We start from the raw sequence: 6,000 nt of genomic DNA, 5'->3' as shown, positions 1-6,000 counted from the left end.
AGAATACAAGCACTTCACTTCAGCCAAAATAATCAATCATCATAGTCAATCATGAAAGATAACTATCAAACACAATCATTTTACTTAACCAAAGGAAATAATCATCATAAACAATCAAAGTGGCTAGGAATCTACGTTATTTAGGTCTATGAGTCCTAATTCTCTTCTAATAGCGAAGAAATTTTCTTTGGGGAGAGGTTATGTAAAGATATCAGCTAATTGATTCGTTGTGTCAATAAATTCTAGCACACAATCCCCTTTTTGAACATGATCTCTCAAGAAATGATGCCTTATTTCAATATGCTTTGTTCTAGAGTGCATAATAGGATTTTTAGATAAATTGATTGCACTTGTGTTATCACACCGAATAGGAATATGATCAAGATTAAGCCATAATCAGAAAGTTGTTGTTTCATCCAAAGTATTTGTGCACAACAACTTCCAGCAAAAATATATTCTGCCTCAGTAGCGGATAAGGCAACACTATTTTGTTTTTTACTATGCCATGATACTAGAGCAGAACCAATAAAATGACAAGTTCCACTAGTGCTCTTTCTATCAATTTTGCATCCGAAAAAATTAGAATCAGAGTATCCTATTAGGTTATAAAAGGAATTCTTAGGATACCACAATCCTAGATTTATAGTGCCTAATAAGTATCTCATTATTCTTTTAACTGCACTAAGGTGAGATTCTTTGGGATTTGCTTGATATCTTGCACACATACAAACACTAAACATTATATCAGGTCTACTTGCAGATAAATAAAGAAGAGATCCAATCATACCTTATATTTATTTATGTCTATTGACTGACCGGTTTCATCTTTATTCAGATAGCAAGTAGTGCTCATAGGAGTGGCCATGTGTTTAGCATTTTCCATCCCAAACCTGTTAATTAGTTTTTTGCAATATTTTGGCTAACTAATAAATATTCTATTCTTTGTTTGCTTTATTTGCAGTCCAAGGAAGAAATTTAACTCACCCATCATGGACATTTCAAATTCATTTTGCATATCTTGAGAGAATTCTTTGCAAAGAGAACATTAGTTGACCCAAAGATTATATCATCAACATATATTTATACTAACAGAATATCATGCAATTTTCTTTTGATAAAAAGGGTGGTATCAACCTTTCCTCTTGAAAAGCCCTTTTCTAAAAGAAATTTGCTCAAACGTTCATACCAAGCCCTAGGGGCTTGTTTTAAACCACATAGAGCCTTTTTCAATTAAAAGACATGATTGAGCTTTTCTGAGTTTTCAAAACCAAGTGGTTGATCAACATAAACTTCTTCTTAAATGACACCATTTAAAAAACCACTTTTAACATCCATTTGATAAAGTTTAAAATCCATTATGGATGCAAAGGATAATAACATTCTAATGGCTTCTAATATGGCTACTGGAGCATATGTTTCTTCATAATCTATGCCTTCTTCTTGATTATACCCTTTAGCCACTAGCCTAGCCTTATTTCTAATTACTATTCCATGTTTATCCAATTTGTTTCTGAATACCCATTTAATTCCTATAACTGAATGATTATTAGGTTTGTCAACTAATTCCCATACTTTATTTCTTTCAAATTGATTTAACTCTTCTTGCATAGCAATAATCCAGTGTTCATCAATTATGGCTTCATTTAAATTTTTCAGTTCAATTAAAGAAACAAAAGCCATATAATTGCATGCATCTTTGAGAAAGTGTCTAGTTGTTACCCCTTTCGATATGTCACCGATGATATTATCAAGAGGATGATATCTTGAAGTTGTCCACTCTTTTGGAAGATCTGTATCTTTACTTGTTTTAGTTTCATCAATTTGAAGGTCTTCTTCATTTCCATTTCCTTTGCCTTTGTACCCTTTCTCATTAATGTGCATGTCTTCTAGTGAATCTGTAACATCATCAAGTGTTTCCTTTCTTGGCCTTATAGGGTTAGTTTCATCAAAAGCAACATGGATAGATTCTTCAATAACCATAGTTCTTTTGTTATAAATTGATGCAATCCTACCCCACAAGGGCATTGGATAAAAGACTCCAAGTAGATTGGACCAGAGATCCAAGGGAAGGCCCTAGGGTTCTCATGAGCCTTAGGATAGATTTCGAGCCCATGGGCTAAGTATGAGCCCGCTTATCTTTGTAAATATTAGAATAGGTTTTTCCTTCATTTGGGCCTTGTATTTTGGCCATTCTAGTAGTATAGGGTTTTAGCCTTGTATTTTGAGGCATTTTGAGTAGTCTTTGTAGTAGGGACTTTTTTGAATTTTCATGTATTTTGTCATGGGGGTGAGCATAGCTATTATAGGGGGGTGTAGCTAAGCTCTAGCTTCTCATCTCAAGGAGGTGAGCTTAGCTATTAGAAAGGTGTGTGTAGCTAAGCTCTAGTTTCTTTAGGAATCTTCTCAAGGAAGCTTCTCAAGGAGGTGAGCTTAGTTATGAGAGGGGTGTAGCTAAGCTCTAGCTTCCCAAGGAAGTTTTCTCAAAGAAGCTTCTCAAGGAAGTTTTCTCAAGAAAGCTTCTCAAGGAAGCTACCTAGTCTATAAATAGAAGCATGTGTAACACTTGTTGTAACTTTGATGAATGAGAGTCTTGTGAGACACAACTCAAAGTTCAACTTCTCTCCCTTTTTTTCTTCCTTCAATTTCATTCTCCCCCTCTCTCTTTCTCTCCCTCTTTCTTTTCCTCCATTGAAGCATCCTCTCCAAGCTTCTTATCCAAGGCTCATCTTGGTGGTGAAGCTCTTTCTTCCATGGCTTATTCCCTAGTGGATGGCGCCTCCTCTCACCTCTTCTCCTTTGTCTTCCGCTGCATCTTCATGGTGGAAAATCACCATTAAAGGACCTCATTGAAGCTCAAAGATCCAGCCTCTATAGAAGCCCCATAAGCAAGCTTCCATCATAAATTCTAAAGGCTTTACTATTTAAAGAATAGCCAAGGAAAATACCTTCATCAAATTTTGCATCAAACTTACCTAAATTGTCTTTTCCGTTGTTTAGAACAAAACACTTACATCCAAAAACATGAAGATGAGAAATGTTCGGTTTTTTTCCTTTGTACAATTTATATGGAGTTTTCTTCAAGATTGGTCTAATTAAAGCTTTATTCATTATATAGCATGCAATATTAACAGCTTCAGCCCATAAATATTTAGGAAGATTTGTATCATTAAGCAAAGTTCTAGCTATTTCTTCTAAAGATCTATTTTTCCTCTCTACTACTCCATTTTGTTGAGGGGTTCTAGGTGCAGAAAAATTGTGTTCAATGCCCTTTTCATCACAAAATGATTCAAAATCCTTATTTTCAAATTCTCCTCCCTAATCACTCCTAATAAATGCAATATTGAGATTTTTCTTGTTTTGAATGATTTTAGCAAGTTTCTTAAAAGCATGAAAAGCATCTCTTTTGTGAGTAAGAAATTATGTCCTCGTAAATCTTGAATAATCATCAACTATAACAAGAGCATAGTAATTTCCTCCAAAACTCATAGTTCTAGAGAGACCAAAAAGATCCATATGCAAAAGTTGTAAGGGTTGAGTTGTAGAAACAATACTCTTTGATTTGAAAGAAACCCTTACTTGTTTCCCTTTTTGACATGCATCACACAATCTATCTTTTTCAAATTTGAGTTTTGGTAAACCAATTACTAAATCCTTAGAAATTATTTTATTTAAATGTTCCATGTTTATATGAGCAATTATTCTATGCCATAACCAAGAATCATCATTTTTACTAAGAAAATATTGAACATGATTTGATGTTTTATCTAAATTTATCATGTATACATTATTAGTTCTATAGCCTATATGTTTTATGTTTTTATCATGTTTATTTTCAATAACACAATTATGAGAATCAAATGATACTAGAAAGCCTTTATCACATAATTGACTAACACTTAGTAGACTATGCTTAAGACCATCACAAGTAAAACACTTTCAATGGAGGTAGATGGATTCGTACCTATTTTTTCGATTCCAAGAATTTTACCTTTGTTGTTGTCTCCATAAGTCACATGTCCACTTTTCTTGGGAGATATATGAGTAATTAGATGTATCTCTTATCATGTGTTTGGATCATCCACTATCAATGTACCAGCTTTTCTTCAAGAAATCCTTGATTCACATAATTATGTTTTTGACTTAGGTACCCAAATTTTCTTGGGTCCTTGACTGTTAGTTTTGATCAAAGATTCTTTTGGAACCCATATCATTTTAATGTTACTACTATTTTTCCTAAAATAACATGTAGATGCACTATGTCCTTTCTTACCACAATAAAAGCATGTCAAGAAAGGAGAACTATTCTTTTGAGTAGATGCAAAGAAGCTTTTATACAATTTTTGTTGTTTGTCAGGTCTATACCCTAGTCCAGCCTTATCAAACACACAGCTTTGTTTTCCTAGTATAATATCTGGATTATTTTTGCCAACAGTAAATTTGGCAAGAGAATTTTTCAGATCTTTGATTTCTTCTTTAAACTTGTTACAACATTTACATAAGTTAAATGTTTCATTACTAACTTGTATTAATTTTATGGTAGAAGATTGATTTGTATCAATTGGTTTTAAAGTCTTGACTTCAATTCTAAGACTTTCTAATTCTTTATTTAATTTCAAAACTTCCTTTTCTAAATTTGAAATATTTTTCTTAGAAAATGAAACTAGTTTGGCAAGTTTGATTGATTCTTTATGCAAGTCATTGAATGCATCTTAAATTTCATCAAAGGAAATAGATAAGTTATTGTTAGAGGATGTTACCTCTTCTTCACTTTCATAGTTTTTAGCCATGAGACTTAGATTCACGACTTCATTTTTTGAGTCTCTGGATGAATCCATATCATTATCTTCCCAAGTGATGTAAGTTTTCTTTGCCTTCTTATCTTTGAAGGTTTTTCTGTCAGATTTTTCCATTCTTCTCTTGAAACTAGGGCAATCAACTCTTAGATGTCCAGGTTGATTACATTCATAAAAATTTGGAACAGAAGATGAATCTTCTCTTCTTTTCTTTGGATTGAAATTTTTTCTTCTTTGATTTCCTTTATTCCTTAGAAACTTGTTGAATCTCTTTACGAAGAAATTGAAGTCATCATCTTCTTCTAATTCATTCTAGTCATCTTTGTCACTTTCTTCTTGAATAGAAGATGAGGCTTTATGTGGCGTCCCTAAATAATGATTGGTTTAATAGTAATAAATTAAATAGCAGAAACCATGGGAATTTTTTTTAATTTTTCTTTTCTCTCTCTTTTTTTTTGCACTAGTATTCATTTCACGGTAATTAAATTCAGAAGGAAAATTATCACTATAGAGTCCTGAATGGCCAGTTCACAACTCTATTCAGATTCATTTCTTTCTGATCACTCATAACCTCCAAACTATTTTTCTCTTTCAAAAATATACCAGCCATCATTTTAGGTCGTCACGTGAGAAATAATAAGATGCGGTCGGTAAACTCTTTTCAATTAAAATTTGTTATCATTTCTTTTTCAAATAACAAGATAAAACATAATTGCTTTTTTTATCATCTAATACTTTCCAAAATATGGGAGTTTGCAAAATAGCATAGTGACATCCAGAGCAAAGGTAACAACTGTGGTGGCTTCAGCCACAATATATACAATCATCAAAATTTCTATACAATAGATCTACCCACCCAAAAATCAAAAGAGTAAACCTAGCAGTCTGAACTAGATACACCCACCCACAAAAAGGTATGTACACCTAGTCTAAGGAGTCGTCTGCTACGATGAAGAGTCATCACTAATCGTTGTCCCTCCAGGGCCACTCTCCTCTGTAGAGTCTGCCTCAGATGCTGACATAATATCCTCTGGAGAATCAACATCAGGGAGTGGGTCTTCATCATCCTCAGGTAAGTCAAGGGCATCCATAGCAGGTTCAGGAGGTAACTCCTTTGGGTCCTCTTCAGGATCCTCTTCAGAGGATGACACCTCTATCACTTGAACTGGCTCCACTAGTCGATATGGAGTAGGTGTAGGTAGTATCC

This window comes from Glycine soja, chromosome 8 (assembly GCF_004193775.1).
Source record: "Glycine soja cultivar W05 chromosome 8, ASM419377v2, whole genome shotgun sequence".
In the NCBI taxonomy this organism is placed as follows: Eukaryota; Viridiplantae; Streptophyta; class Magnoliopsida; order Fabales; family Fabaceae; genus Glycine; species Glycine soja.
The sequence above is the reverse complement of the archived record's forward strand: the minus strand, read 5'-3'. Positions refer to the sequence as shown.